The sequence below is a fragment of the Balaenoptera physalus genome (genome assembly GCF_965194825.1).
Source record: "Balaenoptera physalus genome assembly, chromosome: 6".
NCBI lineage: Eukaryota > Metazoa > Chordata > Mammalia > Artiodactyla > Balaenopteridae > Balaenoptera > Balaenoptera physalus.
Window position 1 is genome coordinate 34,334,404 of NC_138885.1, and position 20,252 is coordinate 34,354,655.

General features: G+C 40.9%; 1 long non-coding RNA gene across 1 annotated transcript; it reads left to right on the forward strand.

The window, feature by feature from the left end:
- The first annotated feature begins 1,094 nt into the window (after nt 1–1,094).
- On the forward strand, nt 1,095–18,491 carry LOC309662857. Its single transcript, XR_014265027.1, has 2 exons — nt 1,095–8,806; nt 8,845–18,491. It is a non-coding gene; the product is annotated as an uncharacterized lncRNA (long non-coding RNA).
- The last annotated feature ends 1,761 nt before the right edge of the window (nt 18,492–20,252 follow it).

Sequence of the window (20,252 nt, forward strand, 5' to 3'; positions counted from 1 at the left end):
GGTGTGAATATGATTCTCCCTTAGTAGTCAGATCCTGTCTTTAGCTTTGGCCCTTTTAAATTCCCTTGTACCCGCCGTTTTGGTGGTGTAGAATACAGCTGTAAATGCTTCTAGATTGCAGTCCAACTGATCCTGCCTGTATGTGAGTTACCCACAATAAGCTTCAGAATTGCATTTTACAGAGTTGCCTGCTTTGTTTTTTCAGTCTTAAAGTTCATTCTCAGTTTGGAGAATATTATTCAATATCTCTGCCCTACAACAGACATTAATCCCATCAGGGGGTCTCTATTCTTATGACCTCATTTAAAAAGGTCCCACCTCCTAATACCATCACATTGAGGGTTAGGGCTTAAACATATGAATTTTAGTGAAACACATACATTCAGTCCATAGAGAGAGAAATTCAATCTTGCTACTCTTGATTGGGAGTGGAAGTTGTTCCTCTGCAATTTTTAGTTACGTCATGTCCACTTGGTTTTGGTCAAAAACTAGCTGTTAGTCAGAACATAAGTATAGATAGCTTTGCTTTCCACTCATCCCTATTTTAGGCCACAGTAAATCAGTCCAAAGATCACAAATTTTAAAAATTTATTTTAAAGGATCCTGAATATCTTGTGGGAGAAAAAAGCCAATACTTAGAGGATGTAGGGCTTATGTCAAACACCTATATTGTTTTGACATCACACCCAGAAGTTTTACACCCTTTTGACAAAGCCTTACTTAAATAAGATGAAAGATATTTTATCATGCAGATTTCTTCTCAAGTATTCACTCATATTTGAAATATATTTGAATAAAAAAGACAGTCACACAATAAAATAGGTGTGGTGGTCTATATACAGAAAACAGCTGGCTTACTGATAAACAGGCTGGTTAGGAAATGAGGTCCTTTGATCCTTAAATCAAAGGATTGGAATTAAGTGGGTTAACAGATGTTACAAGTCCAAAAATCTTCAAGCGCCAAACAGAATAAAAAAGTAAAGGAAGTAGTGGGGTTTGTGACATAATGGAAAGAGAAAGAACATTCAGTGTTAAAACTGTAAACACACACACACACACACACACACACACGCGCACACACACACACAACACACACATATTCATCCTGTTCAGGCATTTAACACTCCGTGTCTTGATTTTGCCAGTAGCAATTGCTGATACTAATATAGGTAGTGGGGCTCTGAAATCAAAGAGATAATTGAGGAGACTATTGAATTACACCAAACAAGATATAGGACAGTGACAATGAAAATGGGGGAGGGAGTGTAGATATTAGCAAGAACCTGAATAGCGAAGGTCAGCAGAATTTGCTGACCCATCAGAGGAGTGAAAAAGAGGGAAGAGTCAAGGGTGACTCAACTCATGAAAACAGGTGACTAAGAACATGACAGTATCATTAACAGTATTAAGAAATTTAGAAGAAGAGCTGGTTTTGTGAGAAGTGGGCAATAATCTGGGTTTTAGACACGTTGAGATTTGAAGAGTCAACCAGAATACCTAGAACACATTCTGTACACCAGGCACTCTGCCAAGCAATTGCTATAAACTATCCATTTAGGGGCTTCCCTGGTGGCGCTGTGGTTGAGAATCTGCCTGCCAATGCAGGGGACACGGGTTCGAGCCCTGGTCTGGGAGGATCCCACATGCCGCGGAGCGGCTGGGCCCGTGAGCCACGATTACTGAGCCTGCGCGTCTGGAGCCTGTGCTTCGCAACAGGAGAGGCTGCGATAGTGAGAGGCCCGTGCACCGCGATGAAGAGCGGCCCCCCCTTGCCGCGGCTGGAGAAAGCCCTCGCGCAGAAACGAAGACCCAACACAGCCATAAATAAATAAATAAATAAATTTTAAAAATAATCTGTAAAAAAAAAAAAGAATTTGGCCAGTGAATTGAGATTCACTTTAAAAAAAAATATCCATTTAGTGCTTACAATTATTCTATGCACTAGAAACTATTATTATTACCTCCTGTTTTATTGGGAGAAAAATGAAGACTTAGAGAAATTAAGTGATTTGCTAATTATACCGTTCATCTATCAAAGCCCAAACAACAACAACAAAGTCTTTCTGATGCCAAAGCTAATCAACCATTAAATAAATAAATACACACGTTCTAAACAAAAGGCCAGATCTCAAGCTCCATCTGAAGGCAGGGACAGAGAGAAACCCTGCCTACCCTATCATGAGAGAAACTACAGGGAGAAAGTAAAATTGTTTGAAAGGAACATATAGCAATCAAGAGAAAGATGGCCATGAACAAAATGTTGAGATAGTCGAATTTGGGTGGATAGTGGGAAGTAGGAAAGAGTAAGAACATGGAGAAGGAGATGAAACCAGAAGTCAGAAGTGGGTCTGAGTCACAGAAATAAATTTCAAGAAAAATCCATAATTCACAGTGTAAATTCTTGCCAGGGAGAAAAACAAGAGGAAGGGTATTGGAAACTTTGGGATAACAATGACAAATACTTAAAGGTGCTTATTATATGTCAGGAACTGTTTTAACTACTTTATACATATTAATTGTATAATAATCACAAGCTTTTTACCCCATTTTACGGATCGAAAGCTGATGCAGAGAGAAGCAATCACCAAAGTCAGCCAACTAGTAAGTAGCGGAGCTGCAGTGCCACCCACAGAGTCTGGTACAAGCACGTCCATCCTTCTCCATCATGCCACAGTTTCAGGAGAATGGCACTTGCGCTGACCAGACTATAGCATGTTTAAAAAAAAATGGTTAAGTAAGCGATAGCTTTTCCCATCTGGGTATGCAGTGGCGGTTTACAGAATAACCTGGCTTGCATTCTTCCTCTTCTGCATTTTTTCCTTTCCAATCCTAAAAAAATACTTCCAGGAGTCCAGGAAAGGTCAGTGTACTCGTGTTGCCATGGCAACATGCAGCTTCTGTGGCCCTGGGGCTGCTGGATCTTGACAAATGGGCTGAGACCTCAAAGGCCAGGACCATCACTACTGTGAGTGTTTCTTTGACTATTTGCCACTTTCCTTTTGGCATATTCTCCCCGAAAGAGCAGAGAAGCCAAGTGGAGCCATATGTTTGATAAGAAGGAGCAGAGAGGACACTGGAGAAGAACAAGGGGTCTGAGTCAGTGCTGAACAAGAGGAGGTCCCGACATCAAACCTCTTTCATTAGGTGTCAGGCCCTTGCTCCTTGTTTTGCTTGGGCTACCTAGCTCATGCTACATACATGTTGAACCTTACTTGTGCAGAATGGCAGAAAGGCACCAAAGGAAAGGAGAGATTGTAAACAACACTCACCAATCCTCTGTCTTGCCAAAGACCCTCCTTGACCAAATGCCAGCCAGGCCCCTCTGAGCTGTCTTCTCCACGAGACCTCAACCTTAGCCTATAAAGACTTGAACAAGCACTAACATGGTTGTCATAGCTCAAGGCCACATCCCTAGGTGACCCTAGCTCCCATTAAAGTGCCTGTCTAAGAAAACTCAAGGCTGCTAAAAGAATTTACTGTTCGTTCCAGCCAACACCTGAAGATATGGCCCCTGCCTCCCGGGCTCTGTGGGACTGCAGGAATCCAACTTCAAGAAGCTCCAGTTAGCAAACCCAGTTGGGTTTCACGTGGACCAGCCCCTTCTAGCTTGCTGTCATTTTCCACTGCCTCTACTGAGCCCCCCCTCACCCCCTGCTAATCCTTCATCCTCCCCTTCAAACACCCAGTCACAAGTCAGAAGTTGAGTCTGGTTCATGCTGGACTCTGCTTTTGCAACAGTTACTACAGATTAAAAGCTATCCCTACACTTCTAACTAGTATCTGGGCTTTCTCTTTGACAATCTCCACAGAAATATCCTCTCTAGAGCCTTTAATTTCCCTATTCATTAGTTCCTCTGCATTTTTCCATTTTAGCCCATTAGCAGGAGCATAAGTGGGAGTGAAATTATCCTGGGGGCACTGAAAGGGCTCTGGCTCCAGAGAGGGACAGACTAGGATTTAAATAACTGCTCTTATCATCTTGGAGCCCCAAAGCCCTAAATTCCTCGTCTGTTATTTTGCTGAACTTGTGGCCTCCACACCTCCCCACCTGCTTTTTGTTTAATATGTCACATTCTTCTGCCATCACCACTTTACTGAAGAAGGCTCAGCAATGGTTCCATTGATGGAGGACTTGTACGGAGGGGAAGAAGTCAGACCAGAGCAGGGGAGCCGGGGTCACTGCCCTTCCTTGCTGGGCCATGGAGGTGAGCATGGAGAGACATTGGTCCTTGAAATTGGTGTTGGAAGAACTGAAAGCAACTCTGTCTACATCAGTGGTTCCCAAACTTTGCTGCAGGTTGGAATCGCCTGTGCATGTTTGAAAACTATGGATGCCTGGTTCCCTTATCCAGACATTCTGATTAAACCAGGGTGAGATGGGCATCTGAGTTTTGAAAAGTTCCCCAGGTGATTCTAATATGCAGCCAAGTTTGGGGACCACTGGTCTACGTCACACTTAGCTTCTTAGGCAGCTATAGTAACATTACGAACAGGCCATCAATTTTCAAGAATTTTATGCCTGTCACTCTCAGGGATAAAAGTAATAGTAGCAGTAGCAGCCTCATGGAGTGCTTCATAGGTAACAAGTGTTTCACATTCATTCATTCATGTAACAACCCTGAGGTAGATATTATTCCTCAATTTTATAAATGGGGAATCTGAGTCTCAAATATCTTAAAAAACATGATTCAAACTTACAAGGTAGGTAAAGAACGGGGGCAGGATCTGAACACAAGTTTCACCCCAAAGCTGTTAGTCTTAACCACTATATCATACTGCCCCTACCCAGGACTCCTTGCTCTAGGTGCTTGAAAAGTAGCTTTGAACATGCAGCCTAGAGACTGCCCAGAAAAGGGTTTGGCCCAGGGAAGACTGGGTCCAACAAACACATTTATTCAAGTTGGCATGGTGGTCTTTTTCTATCTGGATCTACTATGATGTCATGCTGTTTGAGTGGTCTTTCTGACCCCTAAATCTCTTAGCAACAGTGGTCAACAATCTGGCTTGGTCAACTGGGGACTGAGCTCACAGGAGACATAGCAGGTGGCAGGGTCAAAACCGATGAGTTCTAAAGGTCAACAGAAATCCTGGGAAACAGATAGTAAAGAATATGGGAGGAAAGGAAGAGGAAAATAAAAATGTGTTAATTCAGCAAGTCTTGGTACATGAGAAATAGCAACAATGATGGGGATACTGCTTGATTCCAGAGCCAAGGCTGTGCATGTGGAAGACAATTTCAAGCAGATGACCTGGGCTTGAAGCAGGGACTTTAGTGGTCATGGGCGGGGGTGGGGGTGATGTATTGACACAGATTTTCTAATCTTCATTCTATTTATTTTGTATGAATGTGTGAATGATATGCGTCCAGAACAAAGAGATCTTCATAAATGAACACTGTGAAGCACCGAAAGTGGGAATATGTATTTGGGCAGTGTCATCTGCTAGATGACAGTCCTGAAAGAGCCTGGCCCAACACTTGCTAGTTGTGTGATGTTGGGCAAGTGACCTAAATGTTCTGAGCCTTTGTTTTCTTGTCTGTAAAGTGAGGACATGATTTGCTCTCATTAATCTGTTGTTGGATTAAGTAAGATAATGGCATAAACACCTTGCCCATTTCCTGGCACACAGCGTGAGTTCAACACGTGCTGCTTTCCTCACCTTCCTGTATCATCCTGTTCTTTTATCTCTGGAATAGAAACATACTCAAACATTTTTGTAATATGCAGCAGGTTCCAAATCACTTACATTTAAAAACATTGCGAGTGATTAAATGTAATGGTATATATAAAAGTGTTTTGAAAATTATCAAATACTAAATGACTCTAAGGTATCATTATTTTAATTACATAATTATACACGAGCAGATTCTATCTCAAGGCTCTGACTACTACCTCCTGCTGCTGACTCTCAAACCTGCAGTTCTAGGACAAATCCCTAAAGGCCCCTTTTCCTTGGGGACATTCACCAATCTCCATTTTACATTTCCAAAAATGGACTGATCACCTTCCTTCCAAGTGCTTCTTCCTCTTCCTACCACTCCTATTGATTCTTGGGACAGATTTATCCTCTCTGTCTTTAGGTGAATGAAGGACAGGGTGACGGAATGAGCTGAAGAAGGATGGCTGTGGAATCAGAAGTCACAGTTTGAAATCTTGGGAGAGGCAGAATAGCACATGGTGAATATCATATGTTCTGGAACCTAAAGCATTTATTCAAATCCCAGCCTCACCTCTCATAAGCTGGTGACCTCAGACAAGCTACCTGACATCACTATGCCTCAGTTGCCTCACCTGTGGAAAGGGGATAGTAATAACAGCATCACCTCAGAGGGTTGTGGTGATGATTAACTGAGCTAACACAGCATAACTACTTACATTTATTATTAGCTTGGTGCTGTCTCTGTAGCTACATAGTCTCGGATAAAGTAGCTGACCTTGGAGCCTGTTAGGTCATCTGTGAAGTAGAATAACAATGCTTGCCTGTTAGTGAATGTGATGATTAAATGAAAAAATAAACTTGCTGCCAAGGAGTTGGAATCATTCTCTAGGTTAATCATTGTCCAGGAAGATGGCAAATTGAGTCCAGCTGCTGACTAGAGACAGAACTTGGATGTGGTCCCCTTCTTGCTTCTCCTTTCCATGGCTGGAGTGGTCATCTCACTTGGGTTTGGCCAGCTACTCCCTCTTAATTTGGATGCTCACTCTTCATCTCACCTGGAAGCCAGGTGGAGCTAGTACCCAGGCTCCTGCACGGGCTAGCTCAGCAGAGGCACTAGGGGCCAACGCTCTTTCTCTTGCTGTCTATCAGCTTCCACCCCCATCATGGCTGGGACTGGGATTCAGGATCAGACTTAAGGAGAAGGCTTCTAACCTGAGCAAAAGAGTTCTGCACATGGTGGATCCCAGTTTCTACGGTTCTCTTTCAGTGACTGGCAAAGAATACCCACAGTAACCAAGAATACCGTACCTTCTATTTGCTATGAGTATTTTCCTTTGCCATCTTCTAAAAACCGGGTCTCGGTTATGTTGGGTATCCCTAGACTCTGGAAATAGTACTCCCATAGGAGAACGGCATACTCTTCCTGATTGCTAACCACCGTAAGAACGGGACTGACTAGTCATGTTATTTCCATGTGTGATGTGGTCATTCAGGCCAGAAAAGGGGCATTTTTTTCTTCTTCTTCAACCACTGGATGTTCTTACCTCCTGAGGTCCATGGCCAATATAAAGTGGACAGACTTTCTTACAAGCAGTAGCTGTTTCCTTGATAAACCCTCTAGTATATATTCTCTCGGTCATGTGAGCTCAACCTTCCGGTCACTTTGGGCTCCTTCTTCTCTGTCACTGTCTGTATCTTGTCAGACACCTAGTAAGTGTTGATATTCTCTCTGATGTCTCTCACTTTTTGACTTCTAAGTGTTGCTCTCTCCATACTCAGTTGCTTTTCTAGCTATGACAACATTAGATTCATCTTCCTTAAATGATAATCCTGATGACTCACTCCAGTGGTTTTCCCATTGTCCTCAGGCAGAGGTGAATTTGCCACAAAGTTAATGAGGCTTAACGCTGAGGGTACTCCCTGGCAGGGAATCCAGCACCATGTTCACGTGGTCATATGCTATTGTAAAATTAGCAAAAGTAAGATATTTCAATCCAAATCCATTAAGACTGCCATGTCTTTCTGCTTTGGCTTCCCCTTGTTGACACACCCCCTTTTCTCAGGAGGCGATGGAGTAGTGGGACAATTTTGGATCTGTATAACAGGAATTTTAGTTAGAGAATACACTTCAGTCCAATTTACTGCTATATATCCTTTTTGGTTCACAACCACATTGTGTTATTTTCCTAAATTTTGTAATGTTTTTGAAATCTGTCAGCCTTTAAAAATTTGTTATATGTTGTGATTTATTTCCCCACTTGAAATACACATTCATTTTGTACCTAATTTTGTATGAAAATTCTTAAGAGGGTACCCAATTATATAAGCTTCAAGATTAAAAAAAAAAAAGATCCACTCCTGCTTATATTATGTACATTTTTTAAATACAACTAGTTTGGGATTCAATGCCCTCTCTTCTGGGATGCTCATATTTGTTCCAAATTTTCCCAACCCCATGACTGTCAGCATAGAACTTCTACTCCTGTTGTTTACTCCTTTCCCCCTCAAACCTTTGGGTATCTGTCTGAATTCTACCTATCCTTTGGCACCCTAGCCACACTGCATGTCAAAGATAAAGATACCAAACTCATAGTTATTGGTTATTTTCATGTGATAGGCATCGTCCATACATTATCTTTAGTTCCTTTTTTTTAATTGAAGTATAGTTGATTTACAATTTTGTGTTAGTTTCTGGTGTACAGCAAAGTGATTCAAATGTATATGTGTATCATATATACAATCATATATATATTCTTTTTCATATTCTTTTCCATTATGGTTTCTTACAAAATATTGAATATAGTTTCCTGTGCTATACAGTAGGACCTTGTTGCTTATCTATTTTGTATATAGTAGTTTGTATCTGCTAATCCCATTCTCCTAACTTATCCCTCCACCACCCCCTTTTCCCCTTTGGTAACCATAAGTTTGTTCTGTATGTCTGTGAGTCTGTTTCTGTTTCATAAATAAGTTCATTTGTGTCATATTTTAGATTCCACATATAAGTGATAGCATATGGTATTTGTCTTTCTCTATCTGGCTTACTTCACTTAGTATGATAATCTCTAGGTCCATCCGTGTTGCTGCAAATGGCATTATTTCATTCTTTTTTTATGGCTGAGTAGTATTCCTGTGTGTGTGTGTGTGTGTGTGTGTGTGTGTGTGTGTGTGTGTGTGTGTGTGTAGTGTACATGTATATTATCTTTGGTTCTTACGCCACCAGAAGAGGGAGACATCATTATGCTCATTCCATAGATGAAGCAGCGGAAGCTTTGGGAGGTTATTTTGCCCACTATCACAGAGCACAGATGTCAGGAGCCAGCATTTTCTCTTGCCCTGCAGAAGCACCTCTTAAAAATGATAACTCCTCCCCACATCTGCCCAGCGATATCTCTGAACCCCAAAGTACTGACAGTGCCCACCTTGTAAACAGCCAACTGCTTGTGCTATTACTTAACTATTTTGTAGACACACTTCTTATTTCCTCCCCCTTGCTCCACTCCAGCTGGAGTATATAAAACTAGAATCTGGGATGAGATCTTACACTCCCTTTGTCAACTGAAAGCAGCTGGGGGAAGAGCTCAATTGCAATTCATAGGAGCTTGCAACCCATGAAAATGGGTGTTTCTATTCTAACTTTTTAATACCAGAATAGAAGAGCTAAGTTAAAAGATAGAAATATCTTTAAATCCACAATGACAAAAACTATATACTAAAAATATTTTTCACAGAGAAGCACAATTCACATATATCTTGATACTGACAGTTCAGTATAAGTGATTAAACTGAGAAGGAATTCACAGTTTTTAGAATATAACTGAAAAATTATGTTGGAATTTTAAAATCAGTTTCCATCCTTCAGCCTAAAAAATGCATATTTTGCAAACCCAATAAAAATACACTGATAATGAGGAAAAACAAATACCTTGCATATCAGAAAGATTATGATACCAGTGCAGTTTTTTAATCTCTCTTTTGGTACCAATTTGTCCATATATTGTTTCATGGAATATTGGGAATAAGGATTATAATCTTCGAGTTTTCATTTTCTTTCTTTCTTTCTTCCTCTCTCTCATTCATTCATATTCTCTCTCTCTCCCTCTCTTCCTCTTTCATCATTCATGTATTGGATGGAATGATGGAATGTTTTGTTTCTATACGCAAGTTATAGGCATCTGCCTCCACAGAGTATGCCGGAAAAATTCCTGTTATCTGGCCATTGGTGAGTCATTTAATCACAGAATCTCAGGTTTATAAGAAATGTTAGGTATTATATACTGCAAAACATTTCATCAAACTAATAACCATAGCTGTTCAGTGTGTTAAGAATTATGTTAATCATACATCACTTCTTTTTCAAAAGAAATCTATGAGATAAATATTATCTTTATTTTTACCAACGAGAAAACATAGGTTTAACTAGTTAAATAATAATCATTATTAACATTTATTAGTGCTTATTATATGCCAGATGATATTCCAAGAGTTTTACATTATGTTGACTTCTTAGTCCTCACACAACACTGAGCACAGTCCTTGGGAAGGAGGTACTCTTGTCTACATTTTATAGATGAGATAACTGAGACCAGGAGAGTTCTAATGACCTGCCAAGGTCACACAGCTAGTAAGTGGCAGACCTGTATTGAAAAGAGGCCAACGAGCTCTAGAAACCACCACTCTGCCCCAAATAACGCATCTATTTAGAGACAGCCTTTGAACTTTTTTATTCCAAAGTCTATTTTCTTAATTACACTGTTTCAATCCCCTTTCCAATTACCTTACAAAAGGTTATTAAGCATCAGCTGGAACCCCTGTTACTGGCCGGGGGGGGGGGGGCGGGGGGGGGATTGGCTGCTTCTGGAGAAAGTTCATTCTATTTTTGGACAGCTCTGTTGTTAGAAAATTCTTCCTTATATTGAGCTAAAATCTACCTCCCCCATTACCTGTGTGAAGGGAGTGGGATTGGGAGAAAAGGTCATTAGATATGAGGCTGATGGGAAGGTAAAGACCAGAGCGTGTAGTGCTTTAAAGACCACACCAGCTTCTAATGCTGACGGGGAGACTGAAATGCCAGTAAACACCCAGCTGTGAAGACACATCTCCCCATCCTGCACCTGGACGGAAGGTTTTCTAACCTCAGAGCAGGAATTTACACGTATCCATCCTGCATTTGACATTCTTGGTTTTCAGTCATCATTCCAACATCAAGATACTTTTGTCTCCTGATTCTGACTTTTTGTGTATTAGCTACCTTTTCCAGCTTTCCACATTTAACAATATCTTTAATCAAGCTATTGTCAAGCTCCTAAGAAAGATCTTAGTGGATCGTGCCTAAAAATTAGAATTGAAATCATCGATCACCACTAAGCTACAGTATTCATGCCTAGTGATAGAACATTGGCTAGTCTCTTCTTTTTCTCACTCTGCACTATCCTGGGTGCTTCAGCAGCCAAATGGCCACTGGGTAATAAATAATAAACATCATAAAATTTGGACTACTATAGCCAGGGAGGACATTTAATGGTGTTAACAAAGGAAATAAAGTGGTATTTATGTTTCTGCTTAGTGGAGAATCAATATTTAATAATGATCTCATTGGAAAGTTCCTCTTGCATACCAAAAAAACAACGTTTCATGGATCTTAAAAGCCTACCCACTGCCACAGCTTTAAGAACAACATGGAGTCAACTGGGCAGAACACAGAGCAAATACATGAGGCCAGGACAGAATGCGGACACTGACCCGAGAAAGCAGAAAAAGAGGCCATTCACTCCTGGCCATCGAATAACCCACAGCAGGCAGGCTGGCTTTTTGCAGACTCTAGTGGAGAAAGAGTCCCCCTTAGAAACACCTGGTGAAGGCTTTGTTAATTAAAATCTTTCACTGGTTGTAGCTATAGAGAGGAGATAACTCGGAAATTACAACAAACATTGTGATACAAGGAAGCCATCATCCCAGCCGCCTGGGACCCAAAGGGATGCAACCCACAAAGGAAATTAAGTTCTGCTCAGAGAAGGAAGGAAGGAACTCTGAGCTAAACCACGCCAGAAGCCATGCCCATCAGCATTCCCAGCTGGCCAAAGATTCACCAGATATGACTAAAGAGAGAACGAAATGTAAGAGTGTGCCATTTATCATTTTTAGTTTACTATATGTAATTATACTCAAGTTACTTTTTAATAACCTACATATAGTTTTCATTTCGCAAGAGCCCATCTATTTTCTCATAAAGTACCCTATTATTAAAAATTAACAGTAATTACTCTCCCTGTCTCATGTCAGAGAGAGATCTGATCTGAGCTAACCCAAGCTGAAAAATCACATTTAAGACGCACACTTATGACTCTGGGGCTGACGACGAGCAGAGCAGATAAGCAATCCCTTTTGCAATGTTGTCTCATGCAGCTGACTTTCACCATACATAGGTTGATCTCCATATAAAACTCAATTGTGGAGAGCAGAGTTTGCCTCATATGTGATGTTTGGAGCAGGGTGTCCCTTCTAGTTCCGCGTCGCGTGCCAAGTCTCACCCTAGCAAGCCCCAGTGACACCATGAGAGAAATCATCACTATCATAAGGACAGTTACGATTTATATGGCACTCAGTACGTGTCCGCAATTAAAGCAATGACTTTCGTTTATTCCTTTCTGAATTCTCATAGAAACTTTCTGGCATAGGTCTAATCATCCCAATTTTATATTTGAAGAAACTGCAGTGCAAAGCCTTTAAGAATCTTTTATAAAGTCAAATACCTGAGAGACAGGGGAGGCTCTATCTGCTTCCTACCATGGAGTTATTTGCATGCCTGGTACAACTCTTAGGTTTTACTACCGATTCCTTTCCTTTTTTGTTTTGTTGTGTTTTTCCTTGGGGCACTTCCAGCACCATGATTCTGTTTTTAATGCCCTGCCTTTTATGGACTGCTGCTAGCTGCCTACTCCGCCTTCCCAGAGCGCTCTTAAAGCCTGCCTATCTCAGAGTCAGGGCCACCCCTGGCTTCTGCTGGCATGGGAAAGAGTATCAATGCAGGCCCACATTCCATGTGTCGAAATATTTAATTTATAGACCAAGATAACAAACTGTTTAATAAAACATGTTCAGTCCTTCTACCTTGACAAGCGTACCTTTACAATAACCAGGAAGGCTATGTTTGAGTTTAGAATTATCAGATTCCTTGATAATGTGGTGATGCCAAAAGAGACAGGCCCTGGGCCCCAGTAAGCCTCTTCTCTCCACTTCTGGCTCCATTCTGTGCTGAGAAGGGCCTCTCATGTTCACCGCCCTGGGTCTAGGAGTGTGCATGCCTGTGGTGTGATCCACCCTAGGGAGAGCAGACCTAGAGAAGAAGGCTGTGTGGGCCTTGGAAAAGGGCTTGGGGGCCATTTGGGCAATGAATTCTGAGATTCTGGGCACCTGGATGATGGTCTGGGAGGGGCAGGTGCCAGTTCTGAGGGCATGTTGCACTGGCCTCATGGAGGCCTTATCTTGCAGCAAAGGGCACACTGCAATTAGTACAGAGTGGGATCTTCTTACATGGCAATATTGCTTGAGATTTCTCCAAATCCTGGCTTCTCTCATTCAGAACCATTGAAATAATGAGGAATCACTGGGCCCAATGCCAGAGAAGTGGCTTTGCAAGTCAAGCTGGTCTTTTAAAGCCAATTCCCTTCACCTCTTTAGAATCACTTCCTTCCAAGTACTCAACGGCTTTTCTGCAGAGCCAAGCTTTCCATTCACGGAGGACATAATGTGAAAATTCATTCTTGAAATATGTTACTTTTCCTAAGGGACCTTATGAATTTTGTTTTAAAAGAGGCTGCTATTTAAACCAAAGGAATAAATTTGCTAATAGATTTTTTAACAACAGGGGAAATGTATTTGCAGACAGGAATTTTCTTGCTATAAATCTGTGTTCATTTCCTAGGGTTGCCATATGAATTAACACAAACTTGGTGGCTTCCAACGACAGAAATTAATTTGCTCACTGTTGTGGAAACCAGAAGTCTGAAATCAAGGTGTCAGTAGAACCGTGCTTCCTCTGAAGAGTCTAGGGAAGACTCCTTCCCTGCCTCATCCAGCCTCTGGTGACTCCAGCTGTTCCTTGGTTTGTGGCTCCATCACCCCAATCTCTGCCTCCATCTTGTAACTGAGCAGGACCCTATGGGGCCTTCCTGGGACAGATCCCTCCCTCCATGTCCTCTGCCTGCCTCTTGTTTGGGGAAAAGCTGTAGTTTCCCAGGCCTCCCCTGAGTCACAAAAGCCTGGCTCAAGAATTAATGACTGAAAGGATGTGAACATGTAGTAACAAAAATGGCAGTTGGGCCAGAAGAACTGGCAACAATTTAAGCAGTAAATTAGCCATATGGCAGTCACAGAATCTTTAGTTCCTCCCTGAATTACAGAGATAACGATATCTGATGTACATTTCCTGAGTTGTTTTACAGATGCTAAAACCCCCACCAAATGAAAGAAATTAACTACTTGATGACCATGAGCATGTAGCCCCCAGACCTACTAGAGCCTGAGGAAGGATAATGTTAACCCCCTCCCCCAGGATTGATAATGTTAATTGATAATGTTAACGATTGACACCACCCTGTTACTTCATCATCAACCAATCAGAGAATTGTGCATGAGCTGATCACATACCCCTCCCTCCCCTGGCCTTTAAAAATGCTTTCCTGAAACCCGAGCGGACCAACTTTGGTTCGGTAACAATCTCACATGGCCTTCTCCTCTCTGTCTCTCTCTCTCTCTCATACATCTCCCTCTGCCTTTTTGAGGGCACTTATCATTGGATTTAGGGCCCACCTGGATAATCCATCGCAGGATCCTTAACTTGATTACATCTGCAAAGATCCTGTTTCTAATTAAGGTCACATTCCCAGGTTTCAGGTAGACATATCTTTTGGGAGTCACCATTCAACTCACTACACCATCAAATTCTGCCATATGGACATCATTCTTGCAGCCCCACACACTAAAGGCCAACCTGCTGCAGGCATAGGAAGAAGGAAATGTTAGTCCAGCCTTGAAGACCTCAGGGAAAGTTGACAGACCTTCTCACAGGAGATGAACCTCAACTGTAACAGAGAGATGAGATAGAGCTACAGCACTTGAGAGCATGAAGCAAAGGTTCTGGCATTGATTTTTGGAAAGTTTTCGCCAAACTGAAGCAGAGTAAAGAATAAATCATCTCTCCTTATTTTACGAGACCCTTCATCTTCTCACAACCATACCTGGAGATTATATGAGCTTACGATCCAAAATTTAAATGCTATTTATTTTTTTCCCCTAAGCAGGTGAGAGAAAGAACTATTAGTAATTGACTGCCTATTATGTCCTAAGATTTTTAACTATATTACTTCATTTTCTCTTTATAATAGCCCTACAAGGAAGATATTAATATTCACACCCATTGTACAAATGTGGAAACTGAGGCCATGAGATGTTAAGTGATCTGCCGGGATCCTACAGCTAGGAATTACAGGTGCTGAGACCCACAAAGTCCATGCTCTTTCTAGGACTCCACTGCCCTGGAATCAGTCTAGATTAGCCCTACGCTTCTACGTTGATTGCCTTGACCTGGCTGATTTTCCTCTTCTCCTGAAACAGCAATTAAGCATCGCTACCAGTAATAAGAAAAGCCAAGGGTAAGGAGCCTGGTTTTCTTTTTGCTTACACTACACTGCCATCTAGTGGGACAATAATTAATGGCAGGACAGGCCATTTCTGGCATCTTCGTTTTTTGGTAATGGTAATTAATTTGTATTTAAATTTTGCTTTTGAAATTGTGACCCAATCAAAATCCACATCAAATTCCTGCCCCTGCCTCTACACATACACGCACACTTTTCCTGTACACCAGTCTCACATAAATGTACCCCACCTGTAACAGAGAGAGAAAGAATTAGGCTCACCTTCAACAGACTACGACTGCAGTTGTGCAATAGTAAAAATCACAAGCAAAAAACCTATGCTCTCCTGACGTCCCATTAACTAAATTGTGACCCTCTGACACTAATTTGACGACAATTTTAGGGAGGAGTTCAGACAAAAAAGACTAACAGATTTGCTTTTAATCATTTTTCATACCTGAAAACACAATTTCTGTCCATCAAAAATAGCTTCTATGCTAAGCTGATGGCAGAGCTGATTCTGGTACTAATAGTACCCAGGACACATGGATGTGAGTTGGCCCCTGGAGTAAGATAACCGTTAGCTGTAGGTGAACAAAATCCTGCCACCTCGAAGTGTCTCTTTGGCATGCTGATTATTTCGAGCTGAAAGCAGTCAAGGCCCAAAAGACTCAGGAAGAAAACTTTGACCTTCCCCCTAACTGCTTATATGAACCTGTCAATAGATAGAGGACCTATTCCAGGAAGGGAGCTATCACCATATATAATTATGGTACGAACTAAGTGAGTAGGCAGGGAGAAACCTAGCAAAGTCTGTTAAAATTCCTCTCTCTGTCCCTTTGTCTCTGCCCAACCCAGCAAACATTTATTTACCAAACATTTGCTTTTCCATCTCCATGTGAATTAACTTCTTCCCCATTTGAAGTCCCAAACCACTACTCCCAACATCCTCTTTTGTCTTTAGCTGAAGATGATATTTAAGGTGAGGGTTTCAGCCATTTGGGGGAGTTACTCAGTTTTTCTGAGTCTCTCCCATGTATACATGTTATTAGACTTTGGTTTGATTTTCTCTTGTTAATCTGTCTCACGTCAATTTAATTCTTAGACCCGCCAGAAGAACCAAGAAGGGTAGAGGAGAATTTCTTCCTCCTCGACATAGGTAATGCAATGATGAATGCCTCTGTGTAAATGTAGAACAGGAAGGTGCAGCTCTGATCACCCCCACTATAAAATATACATTCTAAGGCCCCTAAGACGTCTTTTAGTATTAGCATTAGTCTCCTGCTGCTGCTGTAACAAATTACCACAAATTTACTAGCTCAAAACCATACATGTTTATTATCTTACAGTTCAGGAGGTCAACAAACTGAAATAGGTGTCAATGGGCTAAAATCAAGATGTCAGCAGGTCTGTAGGTCTGTATTCCTTCTGCAGGCTCCAAGAGAGAATCCGATCCCTAGCCTATTACAGCCTCTACAGACTACCTGCAGGCTTAGGTCTCTTCCTCTGTCTGTAAAATCAGCAACATGGGTCCCAGACCTACTCACACTTCCACCTCTCTGGTTCTCACTGTTTCATTTCCTTCTTCCACCCTGAAGGACTCTATGATTACATTGGACCCACTACAATAACCCAGGATAATAGCCAATATTCCCATTTCAAGGGCAACTGATTAGCAACCTTAATTCCATCTGCTACTTAATTCTCCTTTGCCATATAATGTAATATATTCTCAGGTTCCAGGAATTAAGGTATGGACATCTTTGGCATTGGCAGGGGGTGGGGTGGGGGGATTCTTCCCCTCCAACATCCAAGAGAAGAGAAATCTTGACTGGAATGTTTCATACTGGGTCATGGTGGCATTGGGTGAGCCAGTCACCATCCAGAGTCCTTTCTTTCCCCTCCCACCCCCTCCCCACTTTCACAAACTGCAAGGAGCCTTGCAGGCATGCATGAGGACATATCCACCCTGAAATTCCACCTTCACTTTTTCCAAGTCGCCTTTAGTAGTAGATAAGAGCATAGATTCAGGTAGACTTAAGTTTAAGATTCATCCCCACACGTGAAAGCTTGAGTACATTACTTAGTATTTGACTTAGCATTTCTAAGCTCAGTTTCTTCATCCTTAAAATGGGCATTATATCTTCCTCATAGTATCACGGTAAGGCTTAAATAAAAGAACCTCCAAAGAGCACTTAGCAGAGCATATGGCACTATGTGATGATCTCAGATTGTCCTAAGGGACAATTTCTGAGAATGAGGATTTTTCCATTCAATCTTCAAAGGGAGGTTAACTAAACACCTAACTAACCACTGCATTGGATGCTTGGGGAACAAGGAAGGGACGGTGTCTATCCTCACTGATTTAACTTCCAGTGGATGGGATGAGATTTCATATGTGAAACTGGAGACCAAAACTTGTGGTACCGTGAGGTTCTTCTTCTGAAATCGGTAAATGAAGGCTTCTGTTGTACCTTATGTATAGGTATAGCATCTGCCCAATCAGACACCTTTACGTGGGTGCATGTGAAGACGTCACAGAAGAGAAACACAATGTTTCCTTCATTCTTGCCTAGTCTTCATTATCTAGAACATGCATACCTATGTCAACACCTCAGTGACTATTTATATATTGCATAAGGGTACACACAGAAAGATGGTCATCCTGACTTGTTCCCTAAAGCTAACTGAGGGCAACAACATCATATATATGTATGTATGTTTATAGCTACCATGCACGTATATATGCCATCAAATTATACCAAAATCTCTTTTAACCCTAATAAGAAATATTGGGCAATGAAGTTAAAATGTTAAAAAACAAAAACAAAAAATTTCTTAGGATACTAAAATTTATTTTCAAGTGGAAGTTCTGAATAATGAATGAAGAAGTTCATTGGTTATAAGCCATCCATATACAATGTACTCAAATTACGAAAAAAATTATGCTTTTACATAGGCTAAATCTATGTGTTTCCTATAATGCTATTTCAATAATAAGTTTATTTAGGAACATGTTCATTCGAGAAGGTAATTTCTGCAACTATTGTAAAAATTTCTGAATTTGTAGCATACACTGTTTTTAATGCATATTTTATTTTAGGATTTTATATAATTCTTTCATGGCTATAGTGTATGAATTTTTTGAATATAGAAACTTACAGAGTTAAAAGTTATTTTGCACATTAGAAATATTTTAAAAAGACGTCAAAACTTTAAGCTTTTCTTTTATCCCTATGGCCTTTTTTGATTCCCCCAAGAGGATCAGAAAACAGAACACTTCCCTCCAGGCCTATTAGAGCTTCCTGGAAAAAAAAGGGAGAATTTGGCCATGACCAGTCCTTCCCGACTTTCTGTCAACCCTCTCACTTAGGTGGCAGCATTGAGAAGGGTCTCTGCATTTTGGATGTGGCTACAGTTCTACTCCTGATGGCATCTCTAAACCTCAGGAGATGGAGGACGACATGGCAACTAGAAAACCTAGAACCTACAGCAAGATCATATTTCTCGGGTTTGCATAAGCTTAATGTTTGTTAAATCCCAGGGACTTCAGCATGAGGCTATCGCATGCGGCTGGACAAACCAGACCTCTATCTTGACTTTACACGGCTGAGGCTGAGGCTGCCTTGGGGGGGAGGTGGTCATGGCTTGGGTAATGAGGCTACTGCAGAGTATGTAGGCAGCTGTACCTTGGAAAGAACATCCCATGGCGCTGCTGTGAATATGCCAAGCACCTTTCTCCCTCAGAGAAAGTCACAGAGCTTTATATTTGAGAAGTCTCCAACCCTCAGCTCAGTGTAAATGCCAGGCAGCACACTAATTCAGTGTGGCAAGACTGCCAGCTCAGTCCAGTAGGTGGTAGCTAAGGCCACATTGCAGCAGACCTGGGAGTTGGTGAGCTCTGTTAGAGGCATGCTGGAAAGGGTTCACCCAAAAATCCAACATATTTTGTTCCTCTCTGCCTCACTGGGAATTTTTTGAACCCTGAAGTTGTATGGAGTGTAGCTTTTAGAAAGAAGCAGCTAGTTCAATTCAGAACTTAGATCAGACTGGCTGATAATATCTATTTAGTTCCTTATAAATGGTGAGCACTTTACTAAACATACATACATACGTGCATTATTTATTAACCACACTATTAGGTGGGCAGAATTAATCACTGATGAAACTGAGGTCCAAAGAAGTCAAATGATTTTCCCAAGTTCACACTGAGAGCAAAGATGAATGTTGATATTTCCCTCACATCTTTAACCCCTTTGATATCCTCTATGTTGCCTAAGAACACAGCAGCTAATATACATATATAAACCAACAAACTAATCAGTCTTAAACATATTTAATTGACTTTCCTAATTTTTATTTAACTGATTGGTCTCCTCAGACACAATTTATCTTTGTCCCCTCTTCAACTTTGGTCACCTCTATACCCTCCCTGCTACATCATATTAAAGTGAGTCCAAGAGGGGTCTGTCTCATTTGGATTGTTTATGGGTTGGATTTTCATTGAGAGCATTCACAATGGGTTAAGAACTATCATTTTCCCTTTGGACAAACGATAATCCAGGCGATAACAGGATTATTAAATAAAATAAATAAATAATAAAAATAATAAAATAAATATATCTTAATTATTTTAAATTATTTACTTTAAAATTAAAAAAATTAAATAATAAAAATAATTTTTAAACAAATAAAATCATATAAGAATAGATGAGCAGATCAGTACAATAATTATTAAGAGTAACCGGTGGGAGAAAGTGGAAGTCAATAGAATGTTTTATCCCATCTACAAGATGAAGGAAGGACAGTTGTGTGATAAGATACATTACATGGCATATATTAAATATGACAAAATTGCTTGGTTTCCCCTATGAGCACATTGAATTAAAATTTCATTTCTGCTCTATGATTCTTTATTTCTACAATCAGCAGAAAGGATCAATAGGTATTTCTGTC